Raw genomic sequence first — 26,164 nt, forward strand, 5'->3', positions numbered from 1 at the left:
TATCGACGGTTGAACTTTGTCCTTCATTGTAGCAACTACTGCATCCTGTAGGTCACAAATTTGGAATCATAGTTAGCAACGTCTCATTCATCTGTACACAGTTATCGACGGTTGAACTTTGACCTTCATTGTAGCAACTAGTGCATCGTGTAAGTCACAAATGTGAATCATAGTTAGCAACGTTTGATTCATCTGTACACAGTTATCGACGGTTGAACTTTGTCCTTCATTGTAGCAACTACTGCATCCTGTAGGTCACAAATTTGGAATCATAGTTAGCAACGTCTCATTCATCTGTACACAGTTATCGACGGTTGAACTTTGTCCTTCATTGTAGCAACTACTCCATCCTGTAGGTCACAAATTTGGAATCATAGTTAGCAACGTCTCATTCATCTGTGCACAGTTATCGACGGTTGAACTTTGTCCTTTATTGTAGCAATTACTACATCCTGTAAGTCGCGAATTTGGAATCATAATTAGCAACATATCATTCATATTTGCACAGTATATGGACTGGTGTACTCGAATTGGATGATTTGTAAAGGGTTGTGATTTTTTTTATTTATCAGAACTTCTTAAGATACAAGGTAGGAGTGCGCCAAACCGCGTGTTGCGTAGCAGCCCTCACTGGGGTTAAATGCATGTTTTAAGTATATAGCTATATTTGTTACTACGTCACATGTTAAAATATCGAGCAATTGTACCGAATTTTTTCACCAATTTGCTTACTCTGTAATTTTCCTTTGCCATTTTGGTTATTCACGAAATCGATGTAAAATATTCTCTCACGGTCGGCCAAATCCCATGGAATTTGAGTCATACACCATAGTCGAACTCGATGTTCGTTATATAGAAATAATTTTCAACTCTGTATGTCACTTTTTCTAGAGATATTGTGCGGTAGACAGGCAGACAACAAGTTTTCCAGCCCCTTAAGCGATAGGCTACGCAAATAAAAACTGGTTTATTCAAACAAGATACTCCCACATATAAGTGTATTGTGACCAGGAATTATTAATCGAAAAGACACAAACAGTTTCATATATTTTGTGTTTTTTAAGATTTCACAGTGATTCTTATTTAGTATCATATTTATCTTGGCGTAAATTTTCTTTAGTGAATTTAGTAATAAACTGCATTAATGTAATAATACAAGCCTGTTTCTGAATTCCAAACAGCAATAACTGTTAACACAATTTGCTGGAGTTGTTGCCTTAGTTAATTCATATAGAACTATGCTCAGCCGAGTAAACTCAAGTTACCCTCTACAAACTTTGACAGGTATCCACTAACTGAGAGGATTCAAGCGTACAGTTTAATGAGGTCATTCAGTCCTCCCCTTGCCCCACGGTGTCACTGTAATCCAATTCCACTGTCACGTCCGTCCACTGGACAGCTGAAACCTTGCCACTGAGGTTTCCATCACTTTTCCTATTCTGTCTCAATTCTTAATTCTATCTCAAAGTTCAGTTTATTACAATCGACTAAATTTGGTCACATAAACACAGCTTATAAGATTTCATTTCATCACTGCCAACGTATATAGTTTTAATTAAATAGCTCTTAAAACAACATTTTGGTCAGTAATGTTTGGTACAAGATGGATTTTATAGTTTATAAATATTCTAGCAGTTACCCGCGGCTTCACACACAATTGTGTATGTTTTGCACCCGTATGAGCACTTATGTTTCGAGTGAGTTATGTTTTTACGACAACGTTGATTTTTCCTTCTTGCCACGATAAAGAAAACATGTTAAAATAGTGTATTTATGGCCATTGTAATTTACTCCTGTCATGGTATTTTATCCCATGGTTGGTTTTGTCATATACATAGCTCTGAAAAGCCTACTTATGTCAAAAGACAACGAATTTGGTTTTTATAACAGACTTTAAATTTCTACCAAAAGTTATATATTACGAGTAATTTCGTAATTTTGTCTTTATATCTAATATTTAATATTTGCTAAATGTACAGTTAAAATTACGTTAACGATAGCACTATTTAAGTGTTTATTATGTCTTTTTAAAGGCACGTAAAGTTAAGAAGAATTAAAAATTCTACTCGTATACAAACCTTTATGGTTTTCCTATGATCAATTCTGTACAAAAAAAAGCATCGTCATCGTGATTTTCGTCAGTCTCTCTCCTTCTCTGGTATATACGGATGTGTTGTTCAGTGCATGATTGGTACTCGTTGTAGTGACTTTGGATTTTAAGGTATATGCATGAGTTGTGTGACGTACAACTTGTTTAGTTATAAACTATTACTTGGACCGTCGCATCGCCACTTATTTATTTAATGGCTGAGCGTTAGCGAAAATTATATTTATTTACCTATTATATACATATATATAGTATATATATATTATATATATATATATATATATATATAGTAATTTAACACACACATATATATATATAATTTACATAATACAAAATACATAAATAAATATAAAATACATAAAGTGGTGATTTGTACGTTTGAGCCTACTTAAAGTTGGCTAAAGATCAGGATATGATTTTTTTCCAGTATTGATGAAGTATAATATCGTTGGTAAGGAGTGAAATATTTTCTTAAGCTAAAGGACATCAGCTGTTTTCGAATCTTCTTTGCTATGTTAATGATGTAATATTGATTTAATATATTTTATCCAGATACAATAGTGAAGAAGAAGGAAGGATGGCTTAACAAACCAATTTCAAAATGAATATATCTTACATCACTAAAGTAGATATTAAATTTGCAATACGTAACTTTTTCAAGTGTTAAAAGCAAGAACACTCAAGGTTCTTTATGATTGCATAAACGTTGGCTTTAAATTGTAAACATTTCTAGGTGAGGTTTCCGACAACTTAATATTACACTCAATCATTTTGAAGGGTTATGATCCTTTCGTAAGCCCTCAATTATATACTATTCAAAATATAAATCCCCGACTCAAATGCAACCTACAACCGAGTCTTTACATAAATACAATCAATTACGCGAATATAACTGTATCTTCCTAAGCATTTAAGGATATGCTCCTTACCTAAGATCGTTATATTTACCTTCCAGCCCTCAACATACTACACCATACTCTAATTATTGAATATTTGTTTGTTTGTTTTTTTTTTATACAAAAGGAGAGGCCGATCTCCTTTTAAGCCTTATTCTGTCCGCCCTCATGGGCCACTGGCCTGTGCGAGGATCTTATCAAACAGAATAAGGGGGAGAGTCGATACAGTACAAGGTCAATGGTACTGATAAAAAGTGCAATGGTCACAGACAGGATTTGAACCTGCGCTATCTCTAACTCAGACCCAAAGTCCAACGACTTAGACCGCTCGGCCATCGGCACTCCAATATCCATATCCTCCGCCATATGTAATTTACATTTATTTATATATTTTTGCTATGATAGTATTTATTAAAAAAGGTTTAAAACAGTAACATAAACTTCCTATGTAAACCAGATAATGATTCCATTGATCCTTACGTCATATTGTCAAGAGAGAGATAACAAATCAAAATGTTCTTTCAAAAGTTTCTGCCCTACGTTAAGAACTGTCTCTCAATTCTCACTAACTTCTTCCGGTCTGTCAATACATTCTGTTCGACTCGTAATTTATGTTCGTCATAAAACACTCATCGCGAATGTTCATAAGTTTACAGACTATGTAGACCATACGGTAGCTTTGGTGAATCAGAAATACATTTATTTGCACTAAACTTTGTCGAAAGGTGAAGTTATAGCTTGCATTATAAAATCATTAAAGGTAAAGTTATTTTTACGTTTTATGATTTACAGTGTGAGTTGTATAGTTTAGGGTTAATTTTCAAGAATCAAATGAGTGAATGAATCATATTAATAAAATCGAATAAATCGTATTTTTTGGATCAATGTAGATTCCTTGTATTCCAGCCTAAGATCAAGTCATGTCACGTATCAATAAATTAGAGAGAATGATTTCGTTAAAATAACACTATTGTAAACCTTTTTTAAATATAATTAGTAATGTTGCCACAAAAATAGTTTAATATAATTAAGAAGAATTTATTTTTAGCTCTTCTGAAGTTTTTATCTACAAAACGAACATTGCTGATTCGAAGAACCCATATTCAGGTATTGCAAGTTAAAGTAAATAAATAAAATAAACAAATAATTGCGCAAAATTGACATGTTTTGTAACCACATTACCGGTTAAATGTTATATTTACTTTTTATGTGTGATCAATTAATTTATATGGTTTGAAAAATTTTGAAGAATCCACATTTAAATATTGCAGGTAAAAATAAATAAAATAAACAAATAATTGGAAAAAATTACACATGTTTTAACGACCTTGCTGGCTAAATTTTGATTAAATTAAATGACTAAGTTTCTCATAAAAAATTATAGTCTCACCTTCTGCAGCAAAATAAGCTAGGACTTATCAAAACAGTTCTAGAGAAATTGTAGATAAAATGTAGACAAAGTGTAGATATTCAATTGTCAAAGGAATAAAGATAAGAGCCGGAAATTGAATAAGTACACATAAAAGAAATGGCACGCGAGAAGATTCCTCGAGAACTTTAAAGTGGCTCCGAAGTATTAGCATTTTAATCCTTCATTAATTGGATTTTATTGTAGATTTTAGAGTTTCAAGATGAATATTTCTTCTTACAAAGTTTATATTTTGAATTTATCTATTGTAGTGTTGATACAAATTGTTGAGTCACATAGTGTATAGCACACAGTTAATGTTAAAATAAAATTAAATATCATTAATATTTAGTTATTATAACTATTAAATTCAACCGCTGATATACGTGCACAGATGAATAAAGTGTTATGACCTATTATTCAAAATTTGTGATGTACAGGATGCAGTTTTTTTTTTTTTTTACGATAGGAAAATGCATTATGCACCGTCAGGGACAGGTGTTCGCCCTGGTGTGTGGGACTCTCACCCACTAAAAACCTACCGGTCCAGGCATTGGAAACCCTCTCGGGAACGCATCTCTGCAACTACTTCAAGAGGGTGCCATCGTTCGCCCAATGGGCATTACTTCATTCTAAAATTCACCAGCATGAGCTATTCTGGTGCTTTATAGCTGCTCTCTTCTTTTTTGCCTTAGCACCCTCTTGCAGAACGCAGCGACAGCGTTCCACGATTCGGGACTGGACAATATCTCTTCTATAAGAGTCTCCGGCGAAACATGCCCGATAGCTGCCTCCAGCTCCCTTCTCTCCGTTTCCCACCTTTTACATTTGAAGAAGGTGTGCAGGGCATCGTCCGCATCCGAATCCCCGTACTGGCATTCCGGACTCGGGATCTTCCCCATTCTGTTAAGGTAGAAGCCGAAACAACCGTGCCCAGTGAGAAGCTGGGTAAGGTAGAAGTCTACCTCTCCATGCTCTCTTTCGGTCCATCCCCTCAGATCACCTATGAGCCTAAAAGACCAACGTCCTCGACTCTCCGTCTCCCATCAAGTTTGCCACTCATCTATTGTGTGCGAACGGGCAGTAGCACGGCTGACAGTGCCATTCCCATCGTATACACGCTTCCGCTCAAGAGCAAGAAGATCGATGGGAATTACCCCCGCAATCACAAGGACGGCCGGCTCCGAAACGCTACGATAGGCAGATGAAATCCGGAGAGCTCCTCTCCTCTGCACCGCCACAACCTTCTTCCTGTAACGCTTCTGCCGCAAGGCATCCGCCCATATCTCGCAACCGTAGAGGATAACCGAGTTCGTCACGGACATGAGGACTCGGCGCTTAGTCTCTGCGGGTCCACCGACGTTGGTCATGAGCCTACTCAGATTGGCCACAATATTTCAGCTTTCTCGGCCGCACAGGCGATGTGGTCCCAGAATGTCATACGGGAATCCATTCTCACTCCTAGATACTTGACGCAGCGTTTGGTATCGATGAGTTCCGTGTTGACGTTTAGCTGCACGACGGGATCTATCCTCCTCCTGGTGAGAAGCACGATCTCTGTCTTCTCGGTGGCCAAAGACAGTTCATGCTCACCCATCCAACAGTGTGCTGGCTATTGAAAAATTTAATGCATCTGCAAAGCTAAATGCACCGTTGTCATTGGATTTTTCATGACTTTCCGATCCTGCCGTCTTCTTCCACACCGCTCCTATTCCTATTTTTGCATTAGCATCTCCCATCAAAATTTTAGTATCATAATTTGGTATGTCTAGTGTTACTGTGTAGTGTACAGGATGCAGTAGTTGCTACAATAAAGGTCAAAGTACAACCGTCGATATAATGTGCACAGATGAATAAGGTGTTATGACCTATTATTCAAAATTTGTGATGTACAGGATGCAGTAGTTGCTACAATAAAGGTCAAAGTACAACCGTCGATATAATGTGCACAGATGAATGAGATGTTGCTATGATTGAGTATTTGTGACCTAAAGAATACTAACAGTAGATGCTACAATAAAGGACAAATTGTTGTGTTGCTCCAGTTCACTTTCCTTTTATTGCAGTGTCTGGTATCTGACACTGTCACAGACTTAAATCCTGGAATCTGGAGTCATATTTCTTTGAAGAAATCAAAAGAAAGTCGTCGACGAAGAAGGTAGAAACGGACCTTTACATCGTTTTGACATCAGAGACACCTATGTAATAGGTTAAGTGGCAGTTTTGTTGTCTCATAGGTGTCTCTGATTTCGAAACCGCTTACTATAGCTACGTTATCATTAATATTTTAGTTTTCTCCATTAAACCCACAAGCTTAACCAGTCAAGGCTAAATAAGTTTTATTAGTTAAAACTTTAATTTCTACTAAGCAGATAACTATTTAAGGTAAAACACAATGAAGGATTCTTATCAAAATTTTTTCGCCCATTTTTCCGAGTGAATGTAACGTATGTCATTATATAAAGGCGACAATAAAAGTTAATTTCTCCCCCTCCCCCAATTAGTGCCTATTCACTCCTATACAAGACCTTAAATTGTTTTGATATAATATGTAAGTTACAGTTCACGGATTTCTTAAGGCTTCTACGTTTTGCAATCTTCTACATGAGTTCAAGGTTTATGATCTACCTTTTATTCAATTTGATCATGTACGTTACGTGTTCATGTAAGATTTAAATCATTATCTTGCGCTAACGCTAACGCCAGGTTATGTATAATTATGTCATCCTCTGATAATGGGGTAGTTATACTGAAACGCGTAAATGGTTTAAAAATTTTGATTGTACGACGGATATGTTTTAGCCTAAAACTGTTGTGATTGACAGTTCGGGCATCCAAAATGAATTTCAACAGCGCAATGAGCCGACATCAGCATGGGAAGGATGTAAATTCCCTTTCTGTATGATTGTCTGCCTGCCTTCCTGTCTGCAGGACAGGTCAAGAATGAAATAAGCAAAGCCTGTTACGCAATACGTGGTGTTGTATACTCCTACCTAGAATAGATGTCAGACCAATTAATTTGCACTAAATCATTCGTTGAGTTTATAGTATTTTCTTTTAGTTTTTCTGCGTTTTTAAAAGATGTCATATGTGATATGTCACAATTAAGACAAATCATTAATAAAGCAATTAATAACGGGCCAATCTTAAATTCCTGGGCTCTCCATTACGCGTAAGCACTCATTTGGAGCAATCCACCCATTTGAAATTACAAAAATGGCCCCTTTTAGCAAATCCGGAATCCGGCATCCATAGTCTATTCAGCCACCGTGCGTGTATTAGTTCAAAGTGAATATAGAGGCCGATAATGAAATGGAGAGAATATGTTAAAGACTGATTGATATTGAGCAGAACAACTATGTGTCAATAGCAGGCTTTGTACTGATGCCGGCAGATAATGGATGCCCGTGATTGAGAGCATTTACCGGCAAGGGTTACAGAGGCCGGGTGCAGGTTCTATTCTGTGAACCATTCCAAGTAGCAGATAATTATCTCTCCATCGCATGTGGCGCTTACTGCAATATGTGTATTGGATGATAGGTGCATTCGAATTTTATAAAGTTATCATACTAAACTGCAATATATCTAACACTGGATCGCTCTTTTACTAACAAATTAAAATCCTTTTTGGGTAGGTGGTAACGAAGCCCACAACTCAGGAGCTGGGCTAGCAAAATACCTGTTCTCTATGTCTGTCTGCCGCGAGACAGCATTCTTCATAGGCAGGATCAGGTTCAATCATAGTATGTGTCACCCCGGATAATTCAACTCACTGTCAGTGAGGTCAATCAATCAGATATCCCGAGAACAAATTGAGTTATATACTTGAAATTGTACATGGAACTTTATTTCTACAAAATCAATGTGATGGTATATGTATGTCCACTGAATGTCTATCATTCTATCCTAAGCCCAGCATGTTACGAGACAAGTCATCTGGCATACTCCTACCTTGTTTATGAATACATCCAGAAGGGCTGTAAACAGCTGTTCAACTGCTTGCCCATGTAGCAAACACAATAAATTTTCTCTTGTAATGTTGATGCAGATTATGCTCTTAATATGTTCTTACAGATAACGTAATTTTGTAAACTTGTGAAGAAACGGAAGGTATACAATTACGAGTATAAATGTATTATTGTATACTATTGTAGGAAGTATACAACTCAGAAAATTTCAATAAAGGAAGCTCAGTTTGCCAAAGACGAGGGTACATGGTGCCGATACAGTGATTTCGCTATACATTAAGAAAACTTTATTCGTTAACATTTAATGCTGTTAACTTTGCCGTGCTGAGTAAAATGTAGTAAAAATAACGCATTTCATCTAGGCAACAAACAAGCCTTCTTTCTAACCTGAGCATTTGATACGTCCTTCTTTATATTATTTAACGTGAAAGGGTTTTAATAAAGATTTCAGCCCGTATTTATTGGTTCAATTCCTTGATTTCATGTGTTTCCATGTATTTTCCATAAAACCGTTTATTAATCTAATTTATTATGAAATCTAAACAACACAGTAAACACACAAATCAAACATCTGTAAACTCAATTCTAGTAGAGTTCGTAATAATTATTTACCTTTGCTCTCTAAAACATAATTTTACTTACTGAGAACTTAACAAGTGCTATCCCTGAATTAACATTCGATAACCATTTATATCGTAATTTTTAAGTACATTTTCCAAATATGGAAATAAAAACATTCCACCAACACTTTTATATGTAAAAATCAATTCAGCAGAATTCATTGCAGATACCACTGAATTAAATATTTTTTTTTTTAATATTCTAAGAGTTCGAACCGATCTAACGGTTAAAACTGTGTCTCAAGATTTAAAAAAAAAAGATAACTTGTGCTTACTAGGAAGGCTTTTTATACTATTTGAAATCCTTTACAAGTAAGTAATGAACTGTAACGAATATACACATTTTAAGAATTGCACTTTCAGATAGACTTTGTATACAAAATCAACCTGTTGCAATTTTCCTCGTGCTAGCAGCATTGAACGAAGATTTTTGCACAACACCGAACATAACGCCAAGACCCCAAAACCATCTAGAGTTTAAGTTTATATAAATTCTATATATATCGACTTTCGGGAACGATAATTCCACGTTGGTACACCATCTCGTTTCAATATTATGGCCGTTCAACCTTGAACCTCACAACTCAGTTTTGTATGAACCTAGATAAAAAAGTGTTCTGGAAAGTTTATTAAATTTCCTATACTTGTTGTCATAAATTTCTTGATATGTCAAACAATGTTTGTGTTATTGTGTACAAGTAAATCCCATAAGAACGAATTGATAATATTTCAGTTGTCACAAAATCTATCTACTTTTCCGACTGAACTGGAAGGGCTATTTAGTTTACATACCAGTGTATTTTGTTTAGTCTTTATACGCGCGGGTAGAACAGAAACAGCTGTTACCGCAAATAAACACGAGGATTGAAGACAACAGAGCGGTTGGAATGTTGTGTCTCACCTCACCCCTCTGCTGCGACACCGAGTGTTTGGTTGTTACAGACCACGGTCGTATACACTGTCAAACTTTTGTATACCTTACCCACTCAACACTCTTGTCTCCATCAAATTATCTCGTTTAATATATTAAAGAATTTGAGAACTTCCGACGTTGCGTAATTTAGTTAATTTAATTTAAAATCATGATGTAAAAAGAATTCAATCAGTAAGACTTGTAAATTCTAGATCATTTTGTGTGGACGTTCAAAAAATAAGGGAGAGTTCTTTAACCTAATTACCCTCTAAGAATAGCTGCTTAATTTTAGTTTTGATTTCTTGGCTTTCGTTCCTTAAAAACTTTTTAATTAATCTTAATTGTAATTTCATAAATGATCACAATTGAACTTACGTTTTACGATATGCTTTACTTCTATAGGCAAAACAATTGTAAAAACAGGATGCTTTTTTTCATGATATAAGTAAACCTTTTTAATAAAAAAACCTGAACTGGTTCGGTTTTATTATTTATTGATGTTTAAATAACACGTTTTTTAACGTTGGAGACTATTTTGTGACAGTCAAAGATGTTCCATATAATATTACCAATTCTGCACGAAATAATTTAATTTAATTTTTGGAGCACAATGATGGTTGACAAAATATTTACATAATGCTAAAAGTTCTACCTAAGAAGGTTAAGCGTTCACCGCTTGGTACCAAACGGGTTACCTGGACGTAAACATAACATCACCTATGGATGCCGTGTTGAATTGTGTCAAATTAAAAACGTAACAACCCCGAGAACAGCTGTGTCAGATACTACTAAGTTTTAAAGAACTGATCCTGAAGAGCATTTACCTTTACATCCTGTGAGATAAATGCCACATCCAAGGCCCACAATGAGCGGTCAGAACCATGCCACAAGCACAAACAGCGTCAAATTCCGAATCGTCCAACTAAAATATATCCCGGCTCGAATTCTTCACGTGACAGGACGAAACGGTGGGATTCAGTTGAACCTTATGGAAGTCACGAATGTGTGACAGTTCCACCGAGTCACAAAACGCACCGGAAGTCCGTCCTGTTCCTGCCGAAGAAGGAACCAGACTTCGCGGTGCCCGAGTCACACACACATTGACCCACCGAGATGGGCCGCGCACATGCGTCACTGTTCGGGCATCTCCGCTCGCGCTCGGGGATCTCCGCCGCCGTGTAAATAAATTGTATATCATTGATTATTGACCTATGCCGACTGTGAGGCTGTTTAATTTATGGCCCACCGTTTGTCGCGATCGTCGCCGACGCTTTTAGGTTATTTTCGCGCACAAATATCGAGGGAAAATGTGGAAAAACCTTTGTTCCGCGGAATAAATCAAACTTTAACAGCTGTTTTTATTGTTTATGTCGGTAGGCTTTGTTTTATTATTCGACCGGTTTTATAGCGACATTAAACCTTAATGGCTGTGGTGGCTACGGCTTTTAGTTGTTTTATTCGAATTTAACAGTGCTCTAACCTGTGCAGTTCATCCATTACGTATAAAAACAAATCTGTCCTTTATTGTTGTATTTACGAGGCGATGTGTAGCCTGGACGAATTTCAAAACTCTTTTGTATCCTACTACCTATATTTTATTTTCAATTGGTGTAATTGGGAGTATCCAATTACATACAATGATGTGTTTGGAACAAATTGCCAACTAGCGCAGATTTACGTTATGGATGGTTTAATTTGCTCCATTGGTTGTCGATGACATCAACACCTCATTATTGCTGAAGCGTTTCTCATTTAGCTATCATTCACTTTATGTTCCCGAATTATTTGAGTTTGTTAATAATTAGAACACAAATTAATACTTAATATTTGTTAAATTATCTGCTGCGTTTTTTAAAATAAATTAACATCAGCCATTTGAAATTGCAAATTTTCGACACACCGACATTCAACTAATAAGAAAAGGATAATTTTTCAACAATACCTTTTAATTTAAAAATGACATACACACATGTGGTAAATATAAGCGTTAAGATGCATATTTTTGACAAAACCTTTTCTTAATCTACGTAAAGAAATCACAACCAAAGTTCTCAAAGGGTTTTACGTGTTTCTATAAATATTTATTTTGCTTTGTTCAGCAAATGTAGACGTGATAATAAAAAGAAAGTCGTTAAAATTGTAGCCTTAAATGCAATGTTTTAGTTTAGAAATAATTTCTAGTCAGAACAAAATTACAATAACACAATAGACGTGCTATTCATCTTTAAGCGCTGACTCGTTGGCTGAGCTTTCGACCAACTCGAAAAGCCTATTACTCGAAAGGGTGGTAACATTTCGTTTCCATCTGTCTGTCTGTCTGCCCGCACGATATCTTTACAACGGACTAACCTACAGAATTGAAATTTTGTATGACACTTCGAGTTCGATGGTGGTGCATGTGAGTATATTGGAGGCGCTTCAAGTTACTAGAGCTATATGTCTAAACACGGATATTTTTACAATTAACCCCACGAAATGACATTAGAGCAAGATATCTGTGAACATAATACACGAATGTTGAAACCAGTTCATCAAATTCTAAATTTACTGTGGTCGTAAAAGTGACAATAGACATGAAAAAATCGATCGAAAATAAGAAAAGAAAAGCAAGTACGTTCGTAAATAAGATGAATACAGAAAGAATAAGGAACAATAAGAATGAATGATTAATCAAACAAGCATAACAAAGAAGAATTTATATTATTGTTCCTTTACAGTATTAAAAAAAAACATTTTTACCAATACTGACTAATAACACCATGTATTTTCCCTAAACAATTTATAAGTCACTATAATAAACTAAAATGCGTATGTGCCTGTTACAGATTTCTATGCTATATTACTAACGTAGTATTATCTTGGCTCACACAAGCAAAATCTGATTTTGGGTTAAAAAATCTGTGTTTCACTAATTCTAAAATGCTAAAATCCAAAAATATTTAATTTACGACTATTAACCAGTACAGTAATAGACATAATTATGTACAGAAATAGGTATAAAATATGCATCTGTTATGAAATATGTCATATTACTACTTTTAATTTTTTTAACTAAGAAATTAATATTTGAAACATAATATTTCATTTTTTTAGAGCCAGATTAAAGTTATTATTTACAAAATATGTCACTTAGCAGCTGGATTTAAAGCTCGTCTAACAAGATAAACCTACGAAACTTTGTTTCAGATCCATAGCATTTCCAGTAAAATATATGGAGTTTTTTGGGAGGGAGGTATTCTGAATATTGTCCAGCCTTGGTATATTTTCTGTCAAGATATTAATAAATAAATTATACTATAATAAATTATACTATAATTTTAAAAAAAACCCGTACGATGTAGCATAAATAATAGCGTAAATATTTCGCTCAAGCTTGACTGTTTATTTTGATACTAAATACCTACGTAAAACTATATTGAATGTCATACCCATAGCAAGTGTCACAAAACATAGAACCAGGCTGCGATATGTGTTCTGCCCGTCTATTTGTATTTTGTATTAAGTTTCATTCGGCATTGACATTTCAATATAAGCACATCAATGTATCATCATGACTAACGTATTTCATTATGCAGTCTTTGAGAAGATACTGCATCCAATAATACAATCTGCTGTAATGAAACAGATTTGTAATGAATCTTTGTCGAATAGCGCTGTCTGTCGGCAAAGGAAAAAAACACATACTCATATATTACAGAAAATAATTAAACACATTATATTGAGTAAACTTATAAAATCGTAATAAAACTTAAAATTCTAAATTTGAGTTACTGCCAGTTGATTAAAAATGATCGCAACTCGATGCAATATATTTAGCATGGTAGCATATCTACGCTTGACCTAACAGAACTATTTCGGAACTAACTTTACCCAAAAAATTGGGTAAATTTGGCTTTCTGGGTTTGCTTATATAAGCTTTTAACAAATGGTATTAGATAGTTTTTCTTTTACTACACTTAAGTGTGTATGTGTTTGCATATTTATTTATTGTGTCCGCGTTTGTCCTTAATCGAAGTAAATTACAATAACCATAAATATACACTTATATATATTTCCTCGATCATGGAAAGAAGGCAAACACAATATTAGCGTAAGAAGTATAGGTTACTAGCTGTTCCCCGCGGCTTCGCACGCTTTTTGTAAGCTTTGCTCGTGTATGAGCACTTCTGGTTCAAGTTAATTATATTGTCAACGCCGATGTAAAGTTTACCTTGTTGACACTATCAAGAAAATCTGCCAAAAGTGTATGTTTATAGCCATTGTACACGTACATGTACTTAATAATAAAGTGGTCTAACATTCAAGCTATAAGGCCAAACAGAAATTCATTTGAAAGACAAATATCCATAAAAACTTAGCGCCTTCGCCTTAGTGTGTGGTTATTATAATACACAACTATCTCGTAATTGTAGTTTACAATGTGCAGGCGCTTTGATAACTTATATAATTTTGCAGTGCCTCCTGGTGGTGAGTTACATCAATGGGCATAGCATATAAACCTTCTACGTGGAAAAATACATATACATACAAATTTTCATAATGATCGGTCAAATAGTTTCTGAGTCTATAAAAGACAAACACACAAACATTCATTTTTATATATATAGACTAGAACCAGAAGTGCTCATACAGGTGCAAAAGCTACGAAAATTACGTGGGAAGCCATACACCCCTGGATTTTACTCTAGCAATAAGTTATTATGTTCAAACTTCTTTAATTGGCAATAATTTTTTTCTTGTGGGCCATTGATCTGTAAAATAAAAGCATCTTGAATGTCTTGTCTTTCGTTTATAATTTTATTGTATAATAATTTTGCTTATTATAAACTTATATTACTTTGACAATTAAATTAACATTCTGGTTTCATATATATATATATATATATATATATATATATATATATATATATATATATATATATATAAAATTCAAGTTAAGTAAAGATGTCTAATTTTACCAAGTGAATTTAGGACTAAGAAGCCCTCTCTAATACTTACCCTGGGGACCAACGGCTTAAAGTTGACTTCCGACCCACCACCAATGGCCGGGCAGGCGGGCTTCTTGCAAGGACAGGATCGCTCAGCGGTCACCCATCGAAGCAGCAGCCACGTTACTACGTCGATTGATCTGGTTATCTTGCGATAACCTATATATTAGTTTTCTTACGTATTATTTAATGTAAAAATATAGAACTAATAATTTATTCAAATATGCCACTCTTTAAAGGCATGACTCCTTGGGTCTGTTAAGAAAATTCTGCTTTAAATTCATGTTGAAAATAGCATTATTAAATATCTCATGAAGTGGTAAAACTGCGTAATATGATTTGATACTTTGGATAAGGTTTTCCTTAACATGAAATGATCTAATCATCGATTATTAGGCTTTTGTTTTAACTACGGGCTGATTAACCGTACTAGTCCAGGTAAACAGATAAACATGCGAGTAATTAACTTACAGTAATTAGCAAACCCAATAGAGTAATTAGATTGGGTCCAGATTAACTACCTTTCAATTTCTGGTGAATAATTAGGTTCACGTTTAGTATGTTTCATTTTGCGATCGGGGTTAGTCAATAACTAAAATTAAGGCAAACCAGATAACTGTATTGGTTTAATTTTTTTGCTTCTATTAAATTCTATGTTATGATATCATTGAAATTTTCAAATATAAATTTGGAAAGTATTGAATTGTAAAGCTACTAATTGTGGGATGAAATTGAAAAATGTGGTTGCGCTAGTTTTGAAATAAACCATTCGTCACTTTCTTCGTAGATCGTTGAAACTACTTTATTTTGATAACATGTAATTATGCGTTTGTCACATTTGATTTTTTTATAAGTTACTTACATTTTTTTTCTATATAGCCACTAATAATTTACAAAATCCCATCATTTTAAAGTTCAGCTACTAAGGTAGCATCTCTAATTTTCATTCAGGTATTACCCTTTTCGCGTTTATACTATCAATGAATGAATGAAAAATGCCTTTACTAAAAATTAGTTACCGATAACCAGCCCCCTCTACCACTCAACTTCGGTACCTTGCTATATGTATCGTTTGATATACTATTTTTGTTTTATCTGCCACATATTGAAAATGAAAACACTTCCCTTAACCGAAAGTACTGAATCATCTGACACCACACGTTTACCCTTTTGAAAACCGGCGTATGAAGGATTCTTTCTTTCTTTCTATCTTCCTCTTGTTTGCTGAATTTCAGCAGGTTCTGCTTACTTTGAGCATGGAACCTCGATAAACATTCTTGTATGTATGACCAGTTTACACTTTTTACACACAGTAAGTTCACTATTGCACTCAGTACCCACGAGGGTTGTATGCTTGGAGACAAGGTTGTTCTTGGTGTTCTCGGTGTTGTGGGTGTTTTCTGTTTTGTTTTCTATTTTTTTGTTTTTATTTGTTAGTTTTAGTCACAACCTATTAAGTCACAACCTTAAGTCTATTGTTAATACCTCCTATTGTTTGTTGTGTTACTTTAAAAGAAGTTGGGGGAATTTCTTTAAGGAAGGTATTTGATGTGTGTAGGATTAAATAGGAACGGTTGTGCACCCAACTCCAAGGATAGAATGCTTCACGCCAGAGACCCTTCAGGCGGCTTCCTAGTCCAGAAACAGGAAATGGGCCCTGGAGAGAAGGATTCAGATTGTCATATGTGGAGAATCAGCTGATTAGTTGTAACTAAATGTCAAACGAAAATTCAGTTTATTTTTTGTGTAGTCTATTTCACAAAGCAAACTAACTTTGTTACAACACACACTATTATACAAAAAGACAGTGTTTGCAGCTAAATTACTGGATTAGTAAAATGTTGTCCATTTTGTGACGACGTGTAAGGGTGAAATATTAGGCTTACCCCTGTTTGCGTGATAGGCTAGGCCATTATAATAATTGGCTGACCTTTAGCGAATCCATCACTTGAGAAGCTGGGAAAATGTCATTTCTCTCTATCTGTCGGTCCGCACTATATGTCGAAAATAAATGACATATGGACTATAAAGTTTGCATGAAGCTTTATTCTTATATAAGCGACAATGAGTTTGATGATGGTGCATGTCACTCCATTGGATTTGGTTGAGCTTTCGTGAATATGTTTAAATTATAATCTTAAGGACCATGATGGAAATGAGAAAATATAATAAATTAATTTGTAAACAAACTAAATAGAATCATATGAGACTCGAACACGTGACAGTATATTATGTACTAATGCTATGTTTAATCATAATTTTTTAATGATGAGATTTTCCGTGCAGCTTATGAAGAATGTTTTTAAATGTTCGTAACATCAACCACTTTTAAAATTTATACGTAATTGCTACCGCGAAAGCGAAAAATACTTTTTTACGTATCACTTATTTACATATCCGTCCTGCGACATGCTCCCATTGCTGGTATTAATATACCATTGGACTTCTTACTATGGTTATCAAGGCTTTTTTCCGGGACTTAAACTCATACTTGAATCCATAATCCTGAATTATGATTCCAGAATGACTCGCATCCCTCGCGAGTTGTGATATTTACTTAATGGCATCACCACATAATTCCCAGCCTTTTGAAAGTCTAAACTCAGCAACTTTTGCTAGGTTAATGAAACCAGGTTATCAAATTACGATATGACGAACAATAATTAATCGCTTAAAGAAATTTTATAGCTACAATATCAGTTGAGGGCGTAAAATTTGAAACATACAATACAAACGTGAACAGAAAAGTTTTTTATATGATTTACAAATACTGATAATAATTATTAAAATTACTTACGCTGTAAAACGATCATGTTCCAGGTTTGTAATAGGTGTGTGTAATTGTAGGTGAGGCGAAAACTTTGCACCAAAGGCATGGAGAAACTGACTTACCCGCATATACAATAAAACAATCGTGCTGACGCATTTCCGCAGTTTTAGATTACTCATTGTCGAAAAATATACTTCCATTTAACAAATGTGTTTCTAAATTATAAAATATTGGAAGACCTACATACACTATTATAAATTATACGGAATAGAGTAAGTGAAGGTGATCAATGTGGTTACAAAATGTTTAAAGATCCACACCCATCATATAATAATGGCATTATTCGAAAATTTATATTTCATTTGTATCTGAATTAAATAAGCGAAAAGTAATTTATTTTTTATTCAAACATTAATAGACTCAGGATCTATAACAAGAATGTAACTTACCTAAAGTTGTTACCAGCCGTAAGCATAGAGTTAACAATTAGTTATAATGTGCAAAGTATAAACGTAATTAAAATAATTGTCATGGTCAGTTTTAATAAAACTTAATTATTGAGTAAAACATGGATTTTAAGGGCGAAATCTTATTTTCACCAAAATGAACCTGAGGTTTATTCATAGACCAGATACTTGCTAGACTCGGACGGAATCGAGTCAGAAATGACGGCTAAGTTCTTGACAATTTACATACTCGGTTATATGTGTACATATTTTGTAATCAAAAAGTACTTTCTTGTACCAGTGTGCTTAATTAAACATTTTGCACTGCTTAAAAAATATATTGCAAAAGATTACGCTGGCTCTGGGCAACATTATGATGGATGATTTGACCATTTGTGACCTTTTTAAACCTGAAAAATAAGGTAGATTTCAATCCTCTAAACGGCGTGTTATTCTTTTTTGTAACATATAATAATGGCCAATGGCTGAAATCCTACTATCCTTTCATAAAACTGTAGATAGGTTTATAATTTTTTTAGGCCTTAGCCTTGTATCTCTAGGTGTAGCTAAAAATATTAAAATGAAAAATTTAGTCGCTAAAGAAGTTGTGTTTATAACAAACTATAAAAGGCAGGAGCGCCCCACGTCAAGTGTCGAGTTACAGACTTTACTGACGCTGCATCCAAACTTTCAAATCTATACCTTATTTTATTCTTGTGATGCTCTAAGGAAATTTTGAAAGACAAATCCAAGAATAAAAAAGATCACAAAGAAATTTTTAATTCCCTTCCGGCAGGCGAAAAAGAAATTGTGTCAGAGTACTTTGTCATACATAGCGTTCAATTGCTCAGCAAAATTTGAAAGTTGGACTTGCACCACATTCTTGCCTGGGTAGAAATTGAAGTTTCACATATACTTTAACTCAACAGATGATATCGTTCTTGAGATATCTTCTCGGCCAAACGTACAACCTGTGTGTGTTTGATGAGTGTGGTGAAATCAAATCTCGTTAACAAGTTTTAACATTGACCTTCCTCTCTTTTTCTTTTTGATCTATGAATAAAAGTCATATGTTAAAATCTTAAATGATTCAGTTTGTTTACGAATTAATGTATACTGTTTTTCTTTCGTTGCCATCATGGTAACCCATAAGACCAATACAAGAATATTCGCCAATATTCGGCCAAATAGAGCTACATTATATTATATTACACCTAGTTTCATTTAATATAATCTAACTCAGTGTTGATAATAAAGAAATGAAGCTTCTTGCAAAATTTAAATGCTTTGTGTCGGTCATTTTCGAGTTATCACGCTAACAGACAGGTAGACAGATAGACAAAAATTAAAATTTTCCAGCTCCACGAGTAACAGCCTTCGCTATAGCTCAGGCAATAAACTATGATTTTATTAATCGATCTCTTTTAATATAAATAGATTACTTTTATTGTATATCAAACGTAAACATAGAGTATTATTAACGTGACGAGCGCGATATTACTCATGTTTTATCACTTAATAAACTGTTTAATATTAACACTAAAATTAATTGACTGAATATATTTCCATTAATACACTCTGTTGGTTATTGGATGAATAAAGGACATTATATAAAAACAAAGAGGGAATATTAGTTGGGAATTCATTATTGCAAATCAATTTGCACCAATTGACGGTTGGTCAGTTACGTCAATTGATTTATGCTAGACCAACAATAGTGTGTGGACTGTTTGAGTTGTTCTTGTTAAGCCCATTGTGCAATATTCGGATTTTGGTTTATTGTTATAGTTAATTGTTTATAGAATGGATAACAATCATTCATGAAGATAAATTAAAGGTTTTTAACTATTTAACTGTATAAGTTTCTGAACCATCCTGGGAAATAATAGACACATGTAACAATATTTTCAAAAATATATATTTTAGGTATATAATAATTTATTATAAAAACTAGCAATACTAAAAAAAATAATTTAATGTGCAAATTTGTATTGCTCAACCAGGGAATCGATCCGGGTTAAAGATTTTACCCCTTGGCTTATGCACAGGTCATCAATTCCAATATCTTACGCAGCTGATTTGTTAACAAGGTTATAAACTAACTCAGATAAGTGTGGGAATTATATTAAACATTAAACCTCAAAAACAGTGGTGGGGCTGACTAAATTTAATTGGTAGCATATTAATATCGGCCTATTTGAATGATTAATATATATAAAGACTAAATAATACAGTTCGGAGGGCAGTGAATAGTGTTTAGACTGCATTTTCAATACAAGAACAAATTGAAGAAATGTGGACAAAAAGGGAAAGTATAGACAGAAAAGGTATTAAATAGAGGAATGATGCCATTCACCGAAGTCGTCTTCACATGCCACAGGCACAGCCCGGTACGGCTGGGATATCTCATCCTCCAAAAAGAATTCTACACACAATCTATAGGCACATTTTCAGGTGAAATCAGAGGAGTATAAAAGCAGTTTATACCATGAGTCACTGACCTTGGAAGGGGTAAAAGTAGTTCCACATCTGTCCAGGGCCCTCAAAATCTAAAGCGAATCAAAGTGGTTCTCAAGATAGTACCCGCAACTTACGTGGTACAGAGTTGTGAGTTACATTGCATAATTTAAAATAGCTTTAAGAGACATTTCGCCGTTTCCGGAAAAACCAAACAACGAGATAGAGACAGACCTATCCCACACGGATTCACATTTTGGAATGAATGCCAGGGTAGGGTGAGGAATGCCGTGCCAACCGATCAGAGATGTTTTCGTGATTACATCAAAACCTAGAGGAGTATTTTAACTGCCTCGGCCAATGGGGAGCAATCACTCGATTCTACGTCTCGTCTACAGTCAGTACAGTCAGCTCATTGAGTATTATGGAAAAATAATAATAATATAGACCAAATTAGCATAATAATAAAATTGTATTTTATACTAAGGAAGCTGAGTTGTAAATATTACACATACAGCTTTCCTGTGAAATTTCCTTGAAGTACAGACATGTTGAAATATAGAGTCGTATATTTTTACTACCTGAGCTAGTTGGTAGTACAGTGTAGCCTTAAAAGTCTTAAATGATTTCTACGCCGCAGATCACAGTTTTTCCATACTCAAATAAATCATCCAAGCTTGTAAAACTGATCAAGGAGTCCCCCAGGAGCCTATCCTCAGCCGTGTGTTTTTCCTCCTCTATGACAACGACATAGAATCGTCGCTTCATTCTCTCCTTTTTTTAATGCAACGACAAGCTAAGTTTGGAACAACAGGATTTTGTTGATATTAGCAACTGCGTTCAATACTTCCACAGCTTCAATCTCACAACAATTTCAAAACGTTGATTTTTGCTTTGCGCACAGCGGGCAACAATTGTGGAATTGCCATTTAGATGGCTGAATCCACACTGGAAGAAGTCAGCCTTCGACATTTCTAGGAATTTACCTTGATAGAGGACTGATTTGGAATGAGCACATTGATCATGTTGGCGCCAAAATCTGCTCAGGCATCTTTGTTTTGAGGTACTTAGTGAAATACTGCCAGAGTCATGTTCTGATTACGGCGTATTATGGCTTGATATACCCTCATCTGGCCTATGGAGTGGTCCTTTGGAGACAAACACTAACTCCAAAGAGCCAGACTCCAAAAATCTAGAATAAAATAAACGCAAAAATCAAATCGTGCAGGCAGGCTTTCAAGAAATTGCATCGCTGTTGACTCTGCCATGTCTTAAAGACTCGCTTAAAATGCCTATTCGTATCTCAGGAATTTTATAATGTAGGTTTGTTTCTTGCTTTCAACTGGGAGACCGCTCAATTAGAAGGCTTACCCTTCTGTTCGAAGTGGGTTGAATTGGTAATGAATTAAAGAGGCATGATTGTAAAGACTATAATACGTATTGTAGTATGAATGACAAATATTTTAGGATATCCTTATTAATGACGTTTGCCATTCAATGTAATATTTTTAAAGCCTTAAAAAGGTTTGATGTATTTTGTGTCATTTATAGGTGTTGGTGAAAATATATGATAGTATTCTAATAAAAGTCTGTTAAGAAAAACGAAAAGTAACACGTTGCGAGGAATATTTTCTTCATGAATGTGATTTATGGTCTGATATATTAAGAAATGTATATTTGAAATACATTATTTTAAATATTTGTCTTCATAATATTAAAAAAATCCTTCCCAGACAGTTCTATTTTTGTGGTCTATCCAATCCAATCACAGCTAGTCGTCCAGCTGCAGCGGCTATAAACACACTATAGCTCAGCACAATACAGACGGGGTTATAACCGCAGCGGTGGTAATAAGGGTTTTATTAAAACGGCGAGAAGGCAACCTTTGATAACAAAACCTGCCTCTCCCAAGGAAAGACTCCTTCTAAATGAAATTTCGCTACTTCAGAAAGCCTGGCCTTTTATAACTTACACATTAGTTGAACTTCTTCCTTCTCAGGAAGTTAAAAAAAATTCTCTTATAGCAAGAATGAGAATTAAAACTTCAAGAATATTTTATCCTGTTAAAAATCTCATTTTTATCGTAGACTTATAAGCTATTATTTAATTGTTTTTGTCTAGTGGTTTAAAATAAAAGATTAATTTTATTATTTGATTATTGAATAATTTAAATGATTTGTTTGTGAAAATATTTTGATGATAAATATAGTTATTTATACCATTAATTACCATTTGTTAAAGTTATGGATTTTCAGACAATTACTAACATGACTAACAATAGCTAAGTAAATTAAAACTGAACCAAACGTCTATGCATACAATTAAGATAGATTATTTATAATTTAGGAATTAAAGAAATTAAATAAAATAAAAAATATAATACAGTTTAATAAAATACAGACTTGTGCAACATAGACGGTTTTATTTTGCGTTGTAATTGAAAATAATACAGATTGTTTCCAAAAATATAACTAATTATTATAATTTATCATAAGTAAAAGATTAATTTTGAAAATCTTACAATGTCTTTAATACCCTCAGCATTCATATGAAAGTTAATGGTAGTAGTTTTAAATTCAATATTTCAAAAATTCGATATTTTTATAAAGTGCAACAAAGACAAAATTTGAAATCTTACTGTTTTCAAGGAAAAGAATATTGCTTGCTGTCGTGTAATGATTTGCTTCTTCCAACTTTAAAAGCTCTTCGGAACAGGAAAAATTTATTTGTACAATTCGGAAGAAAAAGAAATTTAATAATAAAAGTTATCTATTGCGTAACAATGACATTAATAAAAACATTTGTTTATCTTTATATATTTTAGGTGTGTTTAAAATGGTCTTTATAACTCAATTAGATTATAAGTCTTTAGGGTATTTAAGGGTGCGCTCTATCACAGGCCAGAAATCGCAGTACGATGTTTCAACAATCCGCTTGGAGCGCTGGCAAAATCGGTTGTAGGGAGGGCAATGAGTAGTTGCTGTGGAAGGGATCGGAACTTACTTACCGAGCGCCTCCGACATTTGCCGAGCGAGGGACCCGAGTATCGGGACTACGGAGCATTTTAGTTATTTGCCGAAAGAAAATGCGTTCGACTCGTAACAACGCACTCGCGCCACGTAGTGTGGAGATCGACTAAATCAGTTTGAAACTGTAACCGGTACTTTTCATACCGTTACTCGTTGGTACAACATACTTTTATTATTATACAATAAAACGTTTTAGTAAAATATATTTAATTTTTGTTAATTTAAATTCGGTCTACTGAAATATTTGAAAACGAACAGAAACGTAATCATTCCAGTGATATTGTCAGGTCAGAGTGTCTAAAACTGCGTGGTAAAACTGGGCAAGGCTGGAATTGTTATGAAAACCATAGAAAATTTAAATAATTGTAATGTTATCAACAAACCTAACATAATTTTATTAATTCTTTGATACATAATGTAAACCCACACATTTTCTTGTAAATATAATCGTTCTTTCATGTTTTTAGAATTATCAGATCACATAAGATTTTTAAGACTAACTAACCATGCTACCAGCAACAGTATATTAAAAAATTACATATTTTATAAGCTCAGTTCATATATTTACGACTTAATACACACAGCTACATGTCACTCTCTGTGCGTCTGCCAAATTATAATGTAATTATAACTTTGTAACAACAATAAACTTTACAGAATTGAACAATAGTAACATAAAAAAATTCAGCAACAAAAAACAAAGTCACAACAAGACATTAAAATTACAATCAAGCAAAATATCACAAGACCAACATGAGAGAAATTACAGTTTTTACTTAGCAAATTGTATAGGATAAAAATTTACCTGAGTATATACAGGATGAGTGGCTATAATAATAATAATAAAATAATAATAATAAATTATTTATTGCGTAGAACATAAAAACAATGTTATAGCAATCGTCACGTATATCGAGCTAAATTTTCCACTCGTTCTACCATCGAAGTCCCCTTCCATACATACAATTTTTGCGTTCACTCTCTCTCACTCATTCGAATTGATCCACCACTTCCCCGGTCAGTCAGCCAATTGAGAGGTCTCCCAATTGTGTGCCATAAACTCGTCTATACTGTAGAACGCATGTGTAATCAATGTTGTTTTTAGACGAGCTTTGAATGCCTTCAGCATGGGGACACATTTAATCGAGTTCGGCAAGTTGTTGACAATTCGAACTCCTGCCTGAGAAGGCAAACGCTCGTGAGCTACCGTCCTGTGTCTTCCAGTTCGGTAGTCATCCCTGCCTCTAGTTGCCATAAGAGTGTAAATCACTACCTCTTGTGTGTGTTCGCATTTGGATTTGAAAAAAAGACACGTTTCCAAGACGTAGAGGGCAAGGTAATGTCAACAATTTTAGATTTTTGAAAGCTGGCCTGCACGACTCTCTCCATTGGCAGTTTTTGCAATTGTTCGAACTTGCTTTTTTTTGAAGGATGAAAATTCTGGAAAAGTTTGCGGTTGTGCAACCTCCCACAATGCCAATCCGTAGAAAGGTGTGGGTAGATCAGTCCATAATATGCCGTCATCAGTACCTGCGTTGGGCAGTATTCGGACAGTTTCCTCAAGACATAAATGCCTGAGGATAACTTTGAACAAACATAGTCTACATGACAATCCCAAGTCAAACCTCGATCTAGGTGTATTCCAAGGAATTTCATTGAGTACACTTCAGTGATTTCAGATTCGTCTAACATGACTGTAGGACTACAATCTGAATCTGTTTGTCGCAAACTAAATTGAATGAATTTTGATTTCAAAGGATTTGTTTTGAGATTGAGCTCATTGAAATGTTGAACTGCACTGTTGAGCTCAATGAACGTAATTTTTTTCAAGTTCTTCTTGTGATTTTGAGTTGAGACAGAGAGTCGTGTCATCTGCGTACAGGACGAGTCGCCCTTGTTGTACCGATGAACCAACATCATTTACGTAGATCAAGAAGAGTAAAAGGGCTAAGTATGGAGCCCTGAGGAACACCATAGCTCAGACCCTCCCTCTCCCGATTTGACGCCTGAAATGCCTACAAATTGTGTTCGATCACTGAGATACGATTTGAGCCACTTGAGCGACACTCCTCGCATCCCGTAATACTCCAGTTTGCGAATGAGGATTTGATGGTCGACACAGTCAAACGCTTTTGATAAGTCAAGGAAAATACTCAAAGTATCTCCTCGACCTTCAATTCCCTCCACTATCGCATCGACTAGACGCACGACTGCGTCCACCGTCGATCTACCACTTCGGAATCCGAACTGGTTTACAGACAGTAGATGGTGTTTGTCCAGAAATTCACACAACGGGAAAGAAAGAGCTTCTCAAAGATTTTGCTGAAGACCGGCAATATCGATATGGGGCGGTAATTTTGAGTTGAAAGAGGGTCACCCTTCTTAAAAATTGGAGTGACTTTAGCGATTTGAGAGAGGAAGGAAACGCTCCCCGAGTGAAAAGAGAGGTTGATAAGGTGTTCGAGCGGGCCCAATAAATGCTTAGAGCATTGCTTTAGGGAGCCACGTTGACACATAATTTGAGTCATTAGACCGTTTTGATGGGATGCCTCGTATCACTCT

General features: G+C 34.7%; 1 protein-coding gene across 1 annotated transcript in view; it reads right to left on the reverse strand.

The window, feature by feature from the left end:
• The window catches only part of LOC124358995 (chondroitin sulfate N-acetylgalactosaminyltransferase 1), a 43,533-nt gene extending 32,527 nt beyond the window's left edge, over nucleotides 1-11,006 (reverse strand). Inside the window, 1 exon segment of the mRNA XM_046811298.1 lies at nucleotides 10,737-11,006. The gene's annotated coding sequence lies outside the window, so the exon portion shown is untranslated.
• Nucleotides 11,007-26,164: the final 15,158 nt, after the last annotated feature.

This window comes from Homalodisca vitripennis, chromosome 4 (genome assembly GCF_021130785.1).
Source record: "Homalodisca vitripennis isolate AUS2020 chromosome 4, UT_GWSS_2.1, whole genome shotgun sequence".
NCBI classification, from domain to species: domain Eukaryota; kingdom Metazoa; phylum Arthropoda; class Insecta; order Hemiptera; family Cicadellidae; genus Homalodisca; species Homalodisca vitripennis.